At 44.1% G+C, this 20653-nt stretch overlaps 1 protein-coding gene across 2 annotated transcripts in view; it reads right to left on the bottom strand.

Moving 5' to 3' along the window:
- Nucleotides 1–20653, bottom strand: part of CACNA2D3 (calcium voltage-gated channel auxiliary subunit alpha2delta 3) — a 967057-nt gene that overhangs the window by 904435 nt on the left and 41969 nt on the right. The window lies entirely within an intron of this gene.

Raw genomic sequence — 20653 nt, 5'->3', positions numbered from 1 at the left:
CACAGTTTTATAAACTTAGAATCAACATCCTGTTCCCGTCTGCCCAATAAGGAGGAATGCATTTATTTATGCCAGTGACGAGTGGACTCCCGGCATCTGATTTTATTTATTACAGTATCACACTGCAGAAAGTCATTTGTTACCTCTTCTTTATGCTTACAATAAAGGGTGACGATATTTATCAAAAAACTCATTATCAAGTGAGACAAAAAGCTAAAATTGGATTTCCAAAATAAAAATACCAATCAAGCAAAATCTCACTTAAAGCCAAAGGATTTTTCCATTCTGAAAGGAGTCCTGAATGCTGATGAGTTCTCGCTGAGTGCTGGACAAGGCTGCACTGCTAAGTGGCTTACCCAAAACACTGTCATTTTTCATGAGTCCTAGCACAGACAACACAAGTCTTTGCATTAAAATTACTTCGTAACTTCAGCTCCGGGGCAATCTAAAACCTAACTTTGATAAATATTGTTGCCTGTAAATACATTTCCAGAAGGGTGTATGTATCGACATTTCAAGCCCACCGGATTATTAAAAGCATCAAAACCAGTTTCCAAATTTAGGTATTTGCTTCAAACCATTATGAATGTAATTTTAAAAACAGCTCATGTGTTCTGACAGCTTATTATGTGTCAGGCTCTCCCAGGACACCCATGGTTTCATTTCTCCCTTACAATCATGCCATGAGGGGGTCCTATCACAAGAAAACTGGGCCAAAACAGGGAATCAATTCCAAAGCCTATGTCAAACAGTGACCCATTACTTCTTCAATAAGAAGCATGTGCAATCTGGCCAGCTCACAAGAATTGTTTAAAAAGTAAATGAAATAATTTATGTTAAAGCACCTCAAAAAAAATTTTAAGTATAGGTGATGGGCTCAAATCCTGGCTGCCCCTGTCAGCTGTGAAAATGAAGCAAGTCACATAACTCTCTGAGCTCTTAAAAAAATCTTTACATTTTCTAATGGAGGTCTATATTAGGATAGATTTTAATAGTCACATACATTTTAAACCCAAGAATATATTTGGAATTAACTGAAAATAATTAGTAATGTCTCCCTATGTTATGCCTACCCATAACTATTGTCTGAATGCAGGGTTATTACTAACTTTTCTACAAGTCTGTTTGTAAGTAGCCAATGTTCATAATGAGAGGTTAATCACTGAATGGTACAATTCATCCTTGGGAAAGTTTACTTACTTTTACTTACTTTTACAACCCCTCACGGTTGTTGTTACTGCTAAATATGAATATCTTGATTAATAGCAGCAACATAATTGGTGTCCAATATCTATTCATCACCACAGCTCAATTTCTTTATAAAGTACCTCCTTATATAATAAATAAGACCTTCATGTTCTACCTGACAGCTTGATTAATGACCCTGCAACCAAACCCTTTTTCACAATAAGTGAAGGGTGAATACTCTCAGTGTCAGCTGTTTCCACTCAGGCTAGAACCATCCACGCGTCACAGAGAAGAGGGAAGCCTCCTGTTATATATGGTGGGGGGCAGGAACCCTAAGAAGGCTTTGTTATTCATCATGACAAGGGCAACCAGATGGTCGACCAGCTCAAAGATATCTACTGAAAGTTAACATTTATCAGGTAGCCTCCTTCTGCAAATGTTTACTGAGCACCCACTGGATGTAGAGAGCAAGACATAGCCCTTACCCTCAAAAGCTGCCCAGGGTGGAAGGTTGAGCAGGCAAGTACAGGCTTAGTGCATGCAATATGCCCAACTCTACTGACCAAGTACATCCCAGGACATCAGCAAGACAATAGCCAGGCCTGTTAGGGCAGAAGAGAGGTATGGCTCTTAGAAGACTCAGAAGAAGAGGCAATATATGACCTGGGCCTCCAAGGAAGACAAGACAGAAACTGACTAAGACATCTCCGAAAATTCTTCAGCAGGGTCTGTGGGTTGAACCCCTTTGTGGCCAGGGCTATCAGTGTCTATGCCTTGGAATTTCTTAACCTTAGCTTCTGAGAAGGTTTCTTTTTTTCTTCTTTTTTTAATTTTTGCATTTTATGTCTTAGCTAATGTTCTTTTTTTGGTTTTCTTTTGTCTTTTGCCTTTTTTGTTAAATCTTAGTAGACATATAGCTACTAACCATGACTGGGGTTGGGGGCAGTGGCTGGCAGTTGGGAGAAGTGACTAATCCCAGCTCTGTGGCCTGGGCCTCGTTGGACTAAGGGAACTCCAAGTGGGACTTTAGCTTCAGCAGTAGGTTCATGTATCTCAGTGATGTTGGGTATGGGATTTGGGGTTCATAGAGCTGGGCTGACATTGGTCATGACCCTCAGATTCCTATCTGTGAAATGCAGATGGTAGCACACATTCACTCAGTCAACAGATCTTTGTTGTGTGCCCATTCTAGGTCTCCCTCCTCAGGTTGATGTAAGGACAAAGCAAGGTCATGCACTTGGTGTCACACACGGCACACAGCAAGTGCACAGCAGATGGGCCTGAGCATGGTTCCCACCTGGTCAACTGAGAGCCTCACGTACTCCACTCACCTCCTGGCACTGTTGGGCAAGGGTTTCAGAAATGTAGACTCACTACCTCAAGCTAAGGTCATTCATCATATTACACTCACATTTCTCGAACATTTTCCTTTTCTTTCCAAATATGATTTAACAAAAAAGGCAAAAGACAAAAGAAAACCAAAAAAAGAACATTAGCTAAGACATAAAATGCAAAAATTTTAAAAAGAAGAAAAAAAGAAACCTTCTCAGAACCTAAGGCTAAGAAATTCCAAGGCATAGACACTGATAGCCCTGGCCACAAAGGGGTTCAACCCACAGGCCCTGCTGAAGAATTTTCGGAGATATCTTAGTCAGTTTCTGCCGCCATAACAAAATACCATAGACTAGGTGGCTTAAAACAGACATATACTTCTCAGTTCTGGAGGCTCAAAGTCCAAGATCAAGTCGCTGGTCAGTTCTGTTCCTGGTGAGGGCTCACTTCCGGGTTTGTAGACAGTCATCGTCTCATTGTGTCCTCACAGATCTCTCTTCTTATAAGGGTACTAATCCCACCATGAAGTCTCCACCTTCCTGACCTAATTAGCTCCCAAAGGCTTCATCTCCAACTACCATGACATTGAGGATTAGACTTTAACATATGAATACAAATTTGGTTGCAACATATAAATATGAATTAAGCTTCAACATACGAATTTTGAGGGAACATAAGCATTCAGTCCCTTGCAGGGAATCCCAGCAAAATTCCCCCAATTATGTGTTTCCTCTACTACTGGGCAGGAGGCATGAGAATGTAGACAGCTGCCTTAGAACATCTCAGCCAAACACCAAGAGACCCAAGAATCTAGCTGGGTCATGGGGGAAAGGTTTCCCAAGAGTAGCAACAGAATTCCTGCAGAAGCAGCTTCTTCTGGGAGAGCCAGAAGAGAGCAAGACTGCCCAAAGGCCCAGCCTTCCAGATCTTTCTGCATGTCAGTAACCCACAGGCAACTTCTGAGGTATTGGCAGACGATGCAAGTGGTCACATTAATACTTTGAGTCAAACAGTTTAATCTTCAGCAAAGTCACGGCTGTTTCTCTTTCCCATTTTTCCTCTTTCAAAATCAAAAAGGTACTGGGCCTCTGATAAGGGTCACAGGACCTTCTCAGGATGAGCTATGTACAGTCTCTCAAGGTAGGGCTTCAAGCCACTACTGACCCCTTTCCTCCCAAAAAGGTTGATGGTGTGGGCAGAGGCAGTGCTGGGTACCATCAGCCACCAACTCAAATCAATATAGATGCTAAATTTAAAGAAACGTGTTTGCTATGCAAATGAAGCTTCAAGGCTGTCACCCATAGTGCCTTCCAAACAGAGGCTTTCCACAGATCTGAAAACCAACTCCTCACTAGGCGGCCTCATCTGTTTGTGTCCCAGACTCTGCCCCTCTGTAGCCCAGAACCAAAAGCCCCGGATCCAAAGGAAGAAAATCCCATTCATCCATCCCATATCATCATTATTTATTTTAAAACTGCTTTCTTCAAAGGACATCAGTTTTTTATTTTGACAGACTATTTCTGTTAATGGTATCAATTAGCCGCATCTAACCAACTGTTCTGTTAAAGATGCAGACTGGCTGGATTTAAGTAAAAGCATAAAGCCAATTTCATAATTTCCAGGCAAACAACCAAGACAGCCCTCAGAAACAGCAAAGCACAGTTCAGTTGGTGATGATGCCACTCAGCTTTGCCTTTTTCTTCGTGTATCTGCTTACTAAAGCAGACAGAAAATCCCAAAGCTTCTGCCAGTGTGGAGACTCAGGGAGGCTGACTCTCTGGGTAGGCAAAAGCTGGCTTCTATCTTCCTGTCCACCTTGGGAGACCAGAGTTACCAAAATCGCTAGGCAATCAATACCTGATTGTCTCAACTGCCTTGGAGACAACTCCAGAAACGAGGCCAGGGCAGGTACCCAGAAGGGGTGAAGCCGTATCTAAAGGCAATTCTAAAAGACAAAAAAAAAAAAAAAAAGTGGAGAACAGCAGAGCTTCTCATCTTAAAGCAAAGGCTATTTTCTGAGTACTAACCCCTGGGCTTTCAGCAAGTCTTAGCATCACTGAGGGTTCATGACCAAACTGACCATACAGTAACGTCCAGAGAAGGGTCTGGACAGCTCCTCTCTGCAGGGCAGCTCTCCAGCTTACTACTTTACAGACTCCTTTTCACCTTGTCTTCTGCTAGTTTTGCTTCCATCTCTATGGAAACTGGAGTGGGGATCAGGAGCCAGCCTTGAAAATGATCGTCAGAAGCCATCTCCTAATTCTATTTCCATGGAAACAGATGACAGATCCGTGGAAATAAGGTAATATTTTTGAACAAGGTAATCCTTTTTAAAAAATTATCCTTACCTCATTTTCTACCAATTTCACAGAGCTGGAATTCAAGAGTGTACATTGCTCATGAACGACAAAGGCAGCAACATTCACTTGAGGTTAAAGATAAATATAGGGGACAAAGAAGTAGGAAACCAACCACACAGAAACCAGTGAAATTAAGAAAACGTCGCCTCAGCAGCAATCAGAAGAGCATGAAGTAGAGCACTCCGCACCCATCACACAGCATTTGTCTCAGGCCCTTGATCAACTTTTGAAACAGCATCATCACCATATATGATGGTTTTCACTAAAGAAAACGTTTCCTAAAAATGAAACTCGTAAGGAAGCTTTATAACAGCAGGATACAAGTGTGGGGGCAGGATACTTCGCCAGAGCCAACAGTCTTCCAAAGTGAACTACTCCATTAAAAAAGCCAGAGGAGTTGGCTTTTCGAGAGGATAAAACCCCTCCTGGATGGGGAGCAACCTAGTCCTGAAATGTGACTGTTCCACCTACCATTTCTGTTACTAGGAGTGAAACTGAGGAAACTGAAGACGTCCTGCCAAATTCTTCTTGTAAAATAACGTCGGTCCAAGACCCAAAATAACGAGCCACAGATAAAAAAACCCTGAATTTGAAGGCTGAAATTGTAACGAGTCACAGCATTTTAGGTCAAAAATAGCTTGAGCTCATGAAAACTGGCATAGTTAGATAGATGGTATTTATGCTTAAGGAGCTGGGAGAGGTGGAGTTTGTAGGGAGAGACTCATGCTGTGGAGCAGATACAATGGATTTACCCACCTTTTCCTTGGCATCATGTTAACAGCTACCATTTATGGGGGACTCACTCTTTGGAAGGCATAAGCTCAACATTTCACACACATTTGATACAGCTGCCTCCCAGTAACCTACTATCATCCGCAAGTTGCAGAGAAGGAGCCTGAGATTCTGGGCCACCCAGCCAGGATGTCTGGGGCTATACTGGAAACCCCGGCCCTTCTAACTTTTGACTCCAGCTCTCTAATCCCACACTGGACTGCCTGAAATAATCACCACCAACACCTCCAGAGCACTCCCCCAATCCCAACCAAACGAGAAAGCAACACTTCCTGGCGGCAGGTTAGGCAAAGTTCATGGACTGCTAAAAACCAAGGTTTAAAAAAAAAATCAACAAAGGAAGGCTTTAAATTATCTGGTAATAAATAAATACAGGGTAGTTTTGAAACTGGATATAAATATGCCAAAAGAAAATGTTTTTGTATTGCTAACAGTGAGATGACAATGACATCAAAAAGCTACACAAGCTAATGACACCACAATATACAGACTCGTGCGGGAAACAGGTATTAAGGCTAAATCAGAACAACTCAGGTGTGCATATCATTTGTTTCCAGCATCAGCTTTAGTAGAAGCACACGTGAATTAACACATTATAAAATGCACAAATTGGCCACCATCATTATCCCTTCAAAAGAAATCAGAAAATAAGATAACAGAAGGAATTGCTGCCACACAAAAAGAAAAGCTTCAAGGATGTGAAAAAAAAATACATCGAAGGCAGAATGAGTCAGGGCACTCATGGCTGTGGTCCAGGAGAACCGTTTGTTCCTTAAACACATAAAAGGGAAATTTGAAACTAAGCAAACCATTTGGAAAAACAGAATCCTGGATCAAGTAAAGAAGAAAAGCCAATAATCTGGTTGGATGTTCACACTTAGAACAAATGAACTCCACAGCCATTGTAACACAATAGAACACGAAAAAGTGTGTTGGGGTTCAGAAATGGACACCCCGAAATACAGTACTTTGTGCAAGCTGAACTGAAAAGGACCCCCAAAGCTAGGCAATGCACAGCATTCTCTGAAGTTCCTTATCGGCCTAAAGTTTGGATATACCAAAGAAGAAAACAACTCCCTCCAGTTCCTTCCTTGAGTTTTCATTAACTGAACCCGTATCTCAGGAAGGAAGACTACAGTCTGCCAACATACCTGGACAGACTTCTATATCAAACAACGGTCCACTCTTTGGGCCCAAAAGACTTTGTCCTAGACACTGTGTGCTCTTCAAGCCCACTGACTTCTCTCTAGTAATCATTTACTGCACCACAACAAATTTCCTCTTCTTCCCCTCCAGTGACCTGTTTTGCCAAGCCTCTATCTTTTCTGTAACCTCAAGATGGTATATCAGCTTCTGCACCCCACTGGGGGCTGGGTCTTCATTCCGAGGGCTCCTATATAACATAAAACAATGATGAAATAAATGTGTATGCACTTTCTCCAATTAATCTGCCTCTTTTTTTTTTTTTGAGAGAGTCTCACTCTGTCGCCCAGGCTGGAGTGCAGTGGCACGATCTCGGCTCACTGCAAGCTCCGCCTCCTGGGTTCACACCATTCTCCTGCCTCAGCCTCCCAAGTAGCTGGGACTACAGGTGCCTGCCACCACGTCCAGCTAATTTCTTTCTTTTTTTCTTTTTTTTTTTTTTTTGTATTTTTAGTAGAGACAGAGTTTCACTGTGTTAGCCAGGATAGTCTCAATCTCCTGACCTCGTGATCCGCCCGTCTCAGCCTCCCAAAGTGCTGGGATTACAGGCATGAGCCACCACACCGGCCCCTAATCTGCCTCTTGAGAGTTGATTTCTCAGCAAATCTTCAGAGGGCCAGTGGAAACCATCCCCTGTGGCCCCTCCAAGTCCATTTGCTAATGTTAACTATGAACACTTACACAATGGGGCCCTCTTTCACTTCAAAAGCATTTTAAAAGCAATGAAAAACCAGCTACAATGTGTATGACACAGTCAGTGCTACGGTGGCACTTGAAAATGGCAAGGAAAACTTAAGTCACTGAATTGTCTGAACTCTCAAAGAAGACTTTCAATGTCCTGGGAAGTTAGAGGATAGATACAAATCCAACTGTGCGGATGGAGCTGGGTGTGCCTCACCTCAACGTCCCTAGCCCCAGACACGGCAGAAGCTCAACCAAAAGGCCCATAGCAGCAAATGAGGCAGAAACCAAGGGAACAATATACCTCGAAAATCAATGCCTCCACCAACACTGCCACTACCAAATGTCCATCTCCTCGTTTCAGAAAAACCTGAGATTTGTCTTCAAAATAGTTCAAGTTCAGGCCGGGTGCGGTGGCTCACGCCTCTAATCCCTTGGGAGGCCAAGGCAGGTGGATCATGAGGTCAGGAGATCAAGACCATCCTGGCTAACATGGTGAAATCCAATCTCTACTAAAAATACAAAAAATTAGCCGGGCTTGGTGGCAGGTGCCTGTAGTCCCAGCTACTTGGGAGGCTGAGACAGGAGAATGGCATCAACCCGGGAGGCAGAGCTTGCAGTGAGCGGAGATCACGCCACTGCACTCCAGCCTGGGCGACAGAGCAAGACTCTGTCTCAAAAAAAAAAAAAAAAAAAAGATAGTTCAAGTTCATCATTCTACTTTTGTAATAACCCCAAACCAGGAAATCACCTCATCCACAATTAAGAAAGGTGGCAAGAAGATCCCAACCCACTTAAAACCCATCTCAGCAACTGTGGTTATCAGAATGGTTTGCCATACAATTGTTCGAAACTGCCTCCCCTCACCCAGCAAAGGCATCTTCTCTTTTTGCCTGTCATTGGGTAGGACTGAAGGGGGAGTCTGTGTGGGTGGCTGGCTTTTAACACAAATACTTGTGAAAATGGAAGTCCCAACAACTAGGCAGCACTTAGCACATCCTACAGCAAGGATCAGCCAACTATGGCCAAATTCCTCCATTGGGCCATAGTTTCCTACAATTGCCTGTTTTTGTACATGAAGTTGTACTGGAACACAGGCATGTCCCTGCCTTTATGTACTGTCTCTGGCTGCTGTCATGCTACAAAGATACAGACTTGCAAAGCCTAAACTATGTATCATCCATCTCTTTACAGAAAATGTTTACCAATACCTAACCTAGAGCAAGAACCAGCTCCAATTAGCTAGCATCAAATGCATTTGGACAGTTTGTTAAGCAATCAAATTCCAAAACCATCCCCCAGTGGGTCCAGAGAGAGGCCCAGGAATCTGCATTTTAACAAGCTCACAGGGGTTGACAAACCACGCTGACATGCTATAAACTTAGGAGAGATCTTTAAAATTTTAAATTAGCCAATTACCATTATATTAAAGGATGATTTCCCTTTGTAAAGTAAGTAAAGACTCAAAGCCTGAGCTTCCTCAGCTCTTTCTAAATTAAAATTTTCTGGGGCTGGAAAGTGCAAAGGCCAAACAACACCTGTTCAGTCTTTCAGATGTACCTGTGCTTTGCAAAGATTAACCATTTCCACTAAGGTTTGCTCAGCCATGTTCTCTAATTATTAGCAAGGTGCTGTTCTCAGATGGGGAGACTGTTTCCGTTTCCATAACAACTTACTTCTGCCTTTGGTGCAAAAAATGCACTTGCAGAAAGAGTGAGCAACCAGCCTGGTTCTGTGTGTGTCAGCCAGAAAAAAAGCAGCCTTGTGGGAACTCATAACCCTCCACAGCACATTAGCAACCTTCTGAAAAACCTTTTAAAATTGCATTATTATTAAATTTCTTGTGATAGGCTATTTTAATACTAATTGTTGCCCAAGTCATGGATAAGGCTAATAATACAAGGTAATAATGTGCACTTTAGGATAGAGAGTAATGTAATTTTTCCCCAAAGGACAAAGAGGGGAGGACCCAAAGATGTTCACAAGATGTTAAGCACAAAAAAGGTTCCAAGATCAAATAAGTCAGAGAAATTCTGGTTAAACAAATTAAACAGTTTTCTCCACTATGAGACTTCACAGAGCTTTTATATTGCTGATGTACTTCCTGCCTCTCCCAAGGTGGAGGAATGGGCTTCATTTCAGGTCACAGAGCTGTTATTTTTACAAAAAGCCATAAATGCCCCCATCCCTTAGTGTGAACTGGTCCCAGTTCTTTTAGTGCCCAGGACTTTCAGTGTTAAAACTGGGATAGTTCTGGGCAAACCAGGATAGCTGGTCACCCCATCCTGCCCTCAGCACTCTCAGAGAGGCCCTTCCTGAAGCACCTGACGTATTTTGGATTTGGTTGAGTGTTGGTCTTCCTGGCTAGAGAGAAGGAAAGAAACTTGATTTATCTTTGTAATCCCAATACCTACTAAAATGTTCAGCATAGAAAATATGATCAATAGATGTGCTTTGAATAAATGAATAAATAACACAGAAAGCAAAGAGTTATTGTAAACAATGTCCACCCTGCATTCTAGTCATTCAATACTAGTAGGTTGAATCATATGAAATGGTCGGTTTTGTTAAGTCAAAAATGACCAAATATCAAGAGTTTCATGTTTCAATCTAATTCACATACTTTTATTCTAGAACTAAGGTTTTACTCTACAAAATATGTTATATAGAATTAGTAGTCACCTTCTCCACATACTTAGTGTTGGGTTCTAGGCCTGCACTTGCCCAGCTGGGTTTACATCATCTTCACCTACAAGTAGTGGGCCATTCAGGAAGTGAGACCACCTTTTAATGTACAACAAAGGGAGAGGGAGTCTTTAAATTTAGGGAGAGTCTACATTTCCAGAGGGGGGAAAAGCCCACAATACTGTCACATCCAAGCAGCTTGCAGCAGTGCTGTGTGTAGCAACCAGGGCTTGCCAAAGACTACATGTCAAAGGCTCAACCGAAAACAAGTGCATAGGCCTAATATGAATAACACGTTTTCTGCCAAATCAAATGAACACCTTTCAATGTGGATTTACATTGGCAGCCCATGGAGAGTAAACAGCATTGTTGGGTTTGGAAGGGGAGAATGGAGTGGTGAATGCCTGAAGGAGGCACTGGCAGGGCAGACCTGCAGGGCAAACATTACAAAGGACTGCTCGGCTGTGCAAAGGAGCACTGGCAAGGAAAATGCTCGACAGCTCCATGGTCAGGCCATCCGTGGAAATGAGAGCTTTCTCTTTGGCCATTTAGAGGAGATGGCCAGAGATCGGGAGAAGAGAAAGGAGTGAGTGAGATCTTCGTAGGCTCCAGGTGAGGAAAGAAGGACATCCAGAGACAGGAATGAATGTTGGAGAGGCAGACAGATAGAAGGACAGAAGATAGAGGAAAATGGCCAGAAGAAGCAGGTAGACAGACACGGGGAGAGACAGGGATCAAGGAATTCAGCCTTGAATAATCCAAAGTTCAGGGGGAAGATATCCCATGGAAGTGGCATGCCATTTGAGCCACAAACCATGGTCCTAGAGAAGCAGATCTCCGGCTAGCTAAACATTCTGAACTGAGCCAGAACTCTGCGGCTCACACTCTGGCTGGTAGCTTGAACGGTTTAAGCCTTTGAGCTTTTTGTGAGTCCCACCTTACCTAATCCTCTGTGCTTCTCAGTGTCAAGAGACATCTGAGTTGTTTTAACTAATCATCATTTTAGATTATAATTTTTTCCAATGTTGGAGTGTTGGAGGTAAAACATTTCATATCTGGAATCTGGGTGTTTGTAAACAACCTGCCCTTCCTCAGTGACAGTGATTTACTTAGGGCAGCGTGACCTCCAATGGCTCTGAATGCATTCCAGAGTGAATCATGCCAGCACCAGAGGTCAGCCCTGCCACCCAAGAAAACTGCAACCACAAAGACTGCAGGGCCTGCCAGAATGTACCTGACAGCACTCGAGTATTCGGTTTAAGAATCATCAAAGCTCTTCCTTGGGCTCCTCTCACAGTAACCCATCAAGATCACTTTGGCACAGCAAAGTAACTGATGTCTCATGACAAAGCCTCAGTAAGCAACTTCCCCGATCATCTAGCTATTCAAAAAAAAAAAAAGTCATCATCTTTAAAATGTAAACAGAAGGCCCATGAAACTTCCGTGAAAGTACCTGAAATAGGGAATCCTCAAAGTTCCAGATGTGTAAGGTCCTTCAGGAACATTTGGTCCACATGCTTTCTCCTCCCCTAGTTAAGACGGTCAGGCCCCTGTCCAGGCTCTCTCCATCAATACATAAGGCCTCTGATGATTCAGTGTAAGGTTCACAAAAATTACTCGTCATTTTTTTTTTAGTTTAAAACATCTGACAAAGCCTAGAGAATGACTGGAATCTATTGACATGGCAAAATAATAAAATCTACTCATCTTTCCAGCTGAGTTCAAGTTTGATGAAAATTTGGTTTCTTAAACAGAATAGAAGCTTTAAAATGCACACTTGCCAGACTTCATATAAAAAGCTTTTACTGAACAAAATTGATTCCAATAGAAGAAGGGTTTACTCACTGATCTGCCCTTGGCTGATATTGCTGAACTGAAAGGAAGAAGGAAGGAAGAAGGGAGGGAGGGAGGGAGGGAGGGAGGCAGTCAGGAAGGAAGGGAGATTTCTTGGCCCTCCTAAGGGCAAAATGATCGACACAGAGGAGGTCCACAGCAGCAATATTTTGGCATTCCAAACCATGCTTCCGAGTGGCCCTAAATCTGGCCATTAAGACTTGTCTGAATCAAGACTATGTTTATCATATACATTGATTGTTAATTATATGTTGACATTTACTCAGGGGAATCCACAAACTTCTGCTCCTATTGGGTCTGATGTGGAAGCCTTTCTCTGAAGGTCAACTGGGCCCAAGGGCGAATTATCCTGGTCTTCTCTGGGTCTCTTGGCAGAGCCGCCTGGGTACCTATCACTGGAATGGCCTATTCCCAGGCAATCCTTTCCTCTTCACTTTTTTTTTTTTTTTTTTTTTTTTTTTTGAGACAGAGGCTCACCCTCTGGAGTGCAACTGCACAATCTCGGCTCACTGCAACCTCCGTGCCTTCCAGGTTCAAGTGATTCTCCTGCCTCAGCCTCCCAAGTAGTTGGGATTACAGACACCCACCACCACACCCAGCTAATTTTTGTATTTTTAGTAGGATGGGGACCTCAGGAGATCTGCCCACTTCGGCCTCCCAAAGTGCGGAGATTACAGATGTGAGCCACCACGCTCAACCATTTCCCTCTCACTCTTGACCTGGAAAAATCATTATTATTCAGATTTTGGCTGAAATGTGTCCTTTTCAAAGAGACGCCTTTCTTCTCCACTTTATATAGGAAGTGTTTCCCTGATCCATCACCACCACCTACACACACACACACACACACACGTGCGCCCACTTGCACACACACACGCATACTTGCATACACACACACGCACACACACATACATGTACAAGCACACACACACATGCACGTTTGCACGCATGCACACTACTCTCTATCACTGTTCTCTGTTGTCTTTATTGCATGAGTCACCATTTAATATTTACTTATTTATTTATTTACTTTCTGTTTTTCCTACTAGACTATGAGCTCCATGAGGGCAATTGTCTGTGTGCAGTTGAACTGCAGTAATAAATTGTAAAATAAATGCATGAAACAGAATCAAAACGAAGGGTCCATGGCCCATCGAGCAAAATGTAACTCGGTTCCCAATCCCTTTCCATGGACCATGAAGCTTTATTTTCAAATCTCTGGAGTCCAAAACAAAAGGACTATATCCAAAACAAATCCCTTTACATGAGCTGAGTGGGTCTGTGGGCACAGGCCACAGCCCTGTGGTAGGCATGGACCCGACTCACACAGGCTGTCACTTTCTTTGCAGGTTTGAGACCAGACACTGAATCTATTTCAGCCTTGATACTTTTGAAGAAATTTGAAAAGCTGTTTGTTTGTTTTCTTCTGTAGTTTTTCAGTTTTGTGCTTTTAAAACCAGTGACCCTTGGGGTCTCTCGTGTCACAACTAACACAGCTCACAAGCAGACGCAGGATAAGCAACATTCCCCTGCCAGTTTTGACAGCACGTTTCATATTCTCAGTGTCCTCAAACATCCATTTCAATCTCACGTTTTGAGCACCATGCAATACAGAATAAAACCGAGAAAGATAAAATGGTACAGCAAGGGAATTTCAGGCCCGTACACAGAAGTTCTTCCACGTAGGACAGTGAGAGTTCAGAATGGAACCCTCGGGATGTGGCACCTACAGGTCAGCTTTCCCGGCACTGAATGCTGAAACAGATGAGACCCTGCAAATTGGTTCGGCTGAGCCTTTGGACTCCGTGGAATGCTGGCCCGGACCACCTAAAGAGGCCTTCCATCTCTCCCATTTGCATCAATCGTGAATTCATTTGCATAAACAAACTTCAGAGAGTCAACAAGCCTGCCCTAATGGTGTGGCCTGGTCCCATGCTCCTAGGCCAGCCACAGTAACAGTGGCAGGAATGCTGAGAAGTCGGCTGACCTTGGCAAACACTCTGGGAATCTCATTTGGACTATAAATAGAATTAATCCAGGTCTCCTAAGGTGGCTCCTCAGTACCCACAGCATCATGGGAAGCGAATTCCAAATCTGGGCTCCCCATTTAAAATTGCGAAAAACCCCCACCCCCAAATCACCCTAACTTATTCAACATCACTGCGGGGCTGTTCACTTATCTTCACATTTTAAAAGATAAACACTCCAATCAGGTAGAAAATTCCAATGATATTTTTGCAGGAATTACCAAACACAACCTACTCACCACTATGCAAATATGAAATCATGTTAGCCCAAGCGAATGGAAGTTACAAACTCATTCATTCCATAAGCATTTCTGGAGAACCTAGTGTCCCAGATTCTGTGTAGAGGCTCCCACTGACCTCATTTCCACCAGTCACTTTACTGTTCCTCTTCTCAAGATCTCTTCCTTCAGTTACAAGGAGTCAAATAGAACAGCCCTGTGCTGGCTCTACTGAAGGGCTCACTAACAAGTCAAATATAGGAAAGGAAGGAAAGAAAAATGTAGACAAAAATAGAGCAGAAAGGAGTGAAGGAAAGTGCTTAGGGCAAAAATGAGAAGACAGTGGACTGAAGAAGCGGAACCTATGGGGAAAAAAATGACAAGGAAGGGACTGTCATTTATGGAGAAAAAAGGAAAAGCTAAGAAGAATCTGTAAACACTGTGCTCAACCTTGAATTAGACAAAATAAGAATCTACAGGGAGCCCTTTAAGGTCTTCTGCTCCAATGCTTCCTTAAGTCTGCCTTGTCCTAAGACTTAAAGCTTCCTACAACAGTCACCACCAAATGGGCTTCCATTCCACTTCCGCCGGAGCCTCTCCAGTTTCCCAGCAGGCAGCTCTGTCCATCTTAACTACATTGGGTATCCATTCCTCTGTACCCCAAGTAATGAAGGTGATAAACAAGATGACCTCTAGACCCCAACCCCTCCTCTCATACTCTCTGATTCTAAAAGTTGGCTTTGTACCAAATCAAAGACCCAAAAATCCAAATGTGGTTCTCCTTGACCTCACCAAGACTCCACGGGAGCTGGTGAAGTTGAATACATTATCTCCCAAGCCTGAGCTTAGTCATTACAAATTCCCAGGTTCCGCAGTGTATGGCAATGACAAATGGTAGAGGGGTGTAAGGAACCCGCTGGAAGATGCTATGTCTTGGTGAGAGAGAAGCAGAAGGCTGGGGAGGCATTAATCAGAGTCGGAGGGTATCAGGTCCAATCAGTGCCTTTGCAGGGCTAGCAAAATCATACATGTTTCCATTGAACAAAGCTTGACTGACAACAATTTACTGTGGGTCAACTGTATACCTGGTTGGGGAATATCTAAACACCCCAGGAAAGCTTAGGACCTAGTGGGGAACACAGCTGTCTCAATAACTCAACAGAATAACTCAGTAACTCAGTAAGAATGCGAGATCGAGGGAACTAAGTGCAAGCAGAGGAATCAGCAGGACACTCTGTACACAGAAATTCTTATTCCACAAAGGGAGTAAGATGCTTCCCCCAAGACCTGAAGACAAGTGGAATCCTTTTCCCTAAAACAATCTCAAGGGACTTTTTTATGTAATTCAAGAAAACTGTAATCCAGGTAATATAACTCATAAAATCTTCCCCAAAATATTAACTTTCATCAGGATATCTTTGATAGGAAAAATGACCTGAAATCTGTCATCAGTCCAATGTAAATAAAGATGTCATAATGTTTCAGACCATGAAGTCTGCAATCTTCATCTCTCCACATCAAAGAGATACGCAGAATATTGTTATGGAAGTCTCATAAAACCTCATTTAAAATGTTCCAAAAAGTTCACAAAATTATGTGATAAGTGCAACAAACTCTTCAAAATTCATTTCCTATAAATTAAGCACCACACAGGCAATCGCATCACTAACATCTTTTTACCTAAGATGATTGTGATTAAAGTTACTGGGGAAGAAAAGAAAATCTTCCCCCACATTATCTTCCCCACATTACCAAATTTAAGTAATTTAATTAAATGAACATCGAAGGATAAAATAAAAATAAAAAGGGGGCAACAAACCCTTATATCTTGAAGTTAATGACACTCTCTGTATTCTTCTACCACATATTCAATTAACAAGGGACTCTGGATACGAGGGTAATTTTCTTCTTTATTCACAGGATTTCAAGGTGAGCAGCTAATAACTTGCAGTAAGTTGCTTGCTTAAGATTAATGGTATTCAGCAAGGAGCATTATAATTTAGAGCTGTCAGCCTCGGGAGAATAAATGGGAAAGGAACATGATGGACTTAGGTTGCCAGTGGTCTTCAGGACCACCGAGCAACCGCTGGAAAAGAAAAGTCCCCAAGAGTTACATCTCCAACCTTGGATTTCCTCTTTAAAATACTGAAACAGTATGAAAGGAAACACAGCCAGCTCGACATGGATAGTCACAGCAAAGCCCAACCATCTCAACAAAGCCCCCACCTACCTTATGGGTTCCTGACACACAGGGTAACAAGAATTTCAGGCACACAGCTGTCCTTTCCCCATGTCTGGGCTCCTCTCTTACTGGCATGCCTAAGGCACCTCCCTTTGAGACTCCTTTCTCTGGATGGCACACTTCAGGTTACACCACGGGAGGTCAAATGTGTATTTCTGGTGACCATATGGTCGCCTCTACACCATCCCATGGTATCATATATTAATAATAAGATGTGACCAGGGGACAAAGAGGGATCCGGAGCACAAGATCAGCTTTGTTTCTTCATTTGTTGTTGCTGTTGTTGTTTTTAGAGACAAAGTCTCGCTCTGTTTCCCAAGCTGGAGTGCAGTAGCATGCGCATGGCTCACTGCAGCCTGAAACTCCTGGGCTCAAGCAATCCTCCCACCTCAGCCTCCAGAGTAGCTGGGACCACAGATGTGCAGCACCACACCTGGCTAATCTTTTCTTCTTTTTTTTGTTTTAGAGATGGGGTCTCACTATGTTGCCTGGCTAGTCTCAAGCTCCTGGCCTCAAGCAATCCTCCCAACTGGGTTTCCCAAAGGGGGATTACAGGCATGAGCCTGTGCCCAGCCTGTTTCTTCATTTGTTAGAAACCCCTTCCTTCCTCAATATGTGGAGGTCAAGAAGCTTCTAATTCAGAGGAAGTGAAGCTGTCCCAACATCACAGGAGCAGAGGGCCCTGTTGAACTGATCCCTATCTAGCTGCTCCACTGCGTCCTCACTCTTCCACACACACAGGACATCAGAGCAGGAGTGAAGTTTAGGGTAAGCTAGTTCAGTGGTCCTCAGTCAGGGACAGTTCCACCACCAACCCATAGGGACATGGAGAAATACTTGGTGGAGGGTGACATTTGGGTTGTAACTGGGTGGGGGATAACTGGCATTTAGTGTGCACAGTCCCACACAAAGAACTGTCCCCCTACACACCATTCAAGTCCCCATTAAAAAAAGAACAATCCCGTTCATTCATCTTGTTTGACAGAAAAAAAAAATGAGATTCAAAGAAGTCAAGCATCCTGCCCACGTTTACTTAGCTACTTAAGAGGCAGAGCTGGGGCTAAAACCCAAGTTTTCTGGCTCCTTCTCTCTTTGCCACAAGGAAAGGTGAAAGCAGCAGTAACAGAGGTGGCAGAAACTGCTTACTGATCCCCTAGCATGGCCCAGGCCCTGGGTTAAGAGCTTTGCAGACTTTCTTCTGTTGAGTTTGCACAAGGAGCCTGAGAGGAATCTAAATCACGAAAGGGAAACTAATTTGGTCAAGGCCACACAGCCTGGAAGTGTCAGGCCTGGGGCTCTCACTGAGGAGTGTCCTGCTCAGGGGGGCAGTACTGTATATGCCAGTATATGCCACACAGAGGAAGAGCAGGCAGGAGCAGGCAGAGGGTAGTGGGTGAGGACAGACACACCAAGCCATCCTTCCCCTATCCCCGCTGGTCACAAAGCGCCCCCTCCAAAGGCCTTTAAGGGATGCAGCAAGGCCTGGAAAAACAGTGACTCTACCCTCCCACCCTGAACTTGATAATGGCCTAAAAAGGGATCAGAGGAAAAGGTTCCTCCCAAGGCTTAAGAGCTGTCTGGACAAAAAGACCAGAGATAAGTAAGATCAGAGGAAACACAGGGGTTGAGAAAGTAAAATGACAAAGGTAATTCCAGGGGAGTCCCCTGAGGAGGAGAATGTGGAGCTCAGGGCAGCTGTGACCACTCACTCAGTGTGTGAACAGCTCCCTTGCCACCGCAGGGAACTGTTGATCCCACCCTGCAGCAGCAGAGGGAGGATTCTCAAGGTGAGACTCACAGATTTCATGCCAGTGGAATCAAGACCCAGGTAGAGACTTAGAACTCCTGGAGGGTTTGGGGAGAGGGGGTACGTGCAGCCAGGCCCCACAGGAAAGTCAGGGGACAGCTGGGCCTACCCTCTGATTTCCCTCACACACAGAAACAGTGACAGAAAGCTGTTCTCCCCTGAGAGTCTTTGCAGGTACAGGTCACTCAGCCAGGAGTGGCCTCCCCCTGTCTCCCCAGCATCTCCTCTTCACCTGGCTACCTGCTACTTGATGTTCAACCTCCACCGAGGGGCTGGCCATCTCCTTCCTTGACCTTCCTGACTGTGTTAGGTACCCGCAGTGGGCTGCTTGGCCCCTGGGCTGATCCCTCTCCCTCTCCAGGAACCAACCACACTGTACTGAAATGAGCCGTTCCCTAGGTCTTGTCCCTGACAAGACCATGTGGTCTGTGTGAGAAGGGGTGCACCTCCTGCAGCACCTGACATCATGCCTGGTGTGCTGGAGGTAGATGCATTGACGCCTCAGCATGTCGTCACTCTGGGGACCAAGGCACCATGGCCCTCTCCCTCTTCACTGTCCTTTTAGCTGCAGTGTGACATTTGTTTTCTGCATGGGATATTCTGCAAATGCAAACTAGGTTATGTCATTACGCACACTCAAAAGCCTCCACTGGCTCACAGGTAGAGGGTGTTGCTTGCACCTAACTAATTTCTACCCCTCCCTGTGAGAGAATTAATCACCCCCACTCCGCTGCTATCAGGCAGCGGACTTATTTTCACCAATGAAATGCAAGCAGGAAGTGAAACACATTTCAAAACAGCAACTTTAGAAGCCATTATGGATTCCACCATCACCCTTTCCATCTGCTACAAGGGCAGCAGTCTCCCAGAGAATGGCATGGCCTTCAGCCAGAGTCCTGGGATGAAAGGGATGTGGAAAAGAGCCATGGCCAACTCATGAAGGTCATGCAACCATATGGGTCTTGGTTAAAAGGTGGACTGTAGGTAGCCATTCCTTAAGGTTTCCCTTGAGATTTTCCTTTATAGTACTTATCACAATTAGCTGTTGTCGGACACTGAGATTTGGTTGTTACTGCAGTATAACTCAGCAAAAGCTGGCTCTTATAAGCACTTAGTGTCAAATCCAAAGTCATCACCACAACCTGCACAGCCCTACATCATCTGACCCCTTGATGCTTCTCCAACCTCATTTTCAATCACTCCTCCTCACTGGCTTTGCTCCAGCCACACTGGTCTTCTGACCATTTCTCAAATATGCCAAGAATATTTCTGTTTCTGGACCTTGCACTTGCTTTTCCCTTTGCCTAGAATGTAACCAATCAGTGAGGCTTCTCTAACTGCGCTGAGGCAGCACCTCCCACCATTCTCTATCCCCTTACCCTATTTATTGTTCTTCATACCACTTACTACCTGAAATTACATTATATATTAATTTCATTGCTCCTCATCCATTTCTGTACCAGTAGGCAAGCTCCATGGTCAGGGATTCCATCTGTCTTACATATCTCTGAATCCTTAGGACAGAATCTGGCACATTACAGATGCTCAACAGATACCTGTTGAGGGATCTGGGGCAGGACTGTCCTCCCTACTAGGTTATTAGTTCCATAAGGGCAGAATATGGGATGCTTTGAGATTCCACTTTTTTCCTAAATGGGCGCAATATTTCCCATTCTACATGTTAGTTTTAAACTCATACCACTTCCCTACCTTGAATTTAGGTGGAATTCTACAGACTCAACCAGGACGGCAGAAGTGATGCCAAGTGATTTTTGAAGCGAGCTCTTCTTCCTTGTTCTCTAGGGATGCTTACTCTTGGATCCCACCCGCCACATTATGAGGAAGCCCAAACCATCTTAGACAGAGACTATATGGAAAGGCCCCACATAGGGTTCCAGCCAACAGCCCAGCTGAGGTTCCAGTACATGCATGTGAGCAAAGCTGTCTCTAGATGATTCCAATCCCCAGCCATCAAGTCATCCTCAGCCTTCATCATCCCAGATGAGGTCCCAGCAGACACAGGCCACCCCTCCTGTGTCCAAATTCCTGACCCCAGAATCCATGAGCACAACAAAATGGTTGTTTTTCACAATGAAGTTTGGGGGCGTGTTGTTACTCAGCAAGAGTGACTGAAACATACCTATCCCCAACACACAACCCAAACCTGGCACAGAGCAGGCACTCAAATGTCCTTGAGTGAAAGACAGGCTCCGGCCCAGTGTCCTTGCCTTCAGACTGAGGCTAAATTCCATCTCTTGCCTTGT

The sequence above is a fragment of the Trachypithecus francoisi genome, unplaced genomic scaffold (genome assembly GCF_009764315.1).
Source record: "Trachypithecus francoisi isolate TF-2019V2 unplaced genomic scaffold, Tfra_2.0 Lachesis_group0, whole genome shotgun sequence".
Taxonomy (NCBI): Eukaryota; Metazoa; Chordata; class Mammalia; order Primates; family Cercopithecidae; genus Trachypithecus; species Trachypithecus francoisi.
This window is presented reverse-complemented; position numbering and strand designations above follow the sequence as displayed.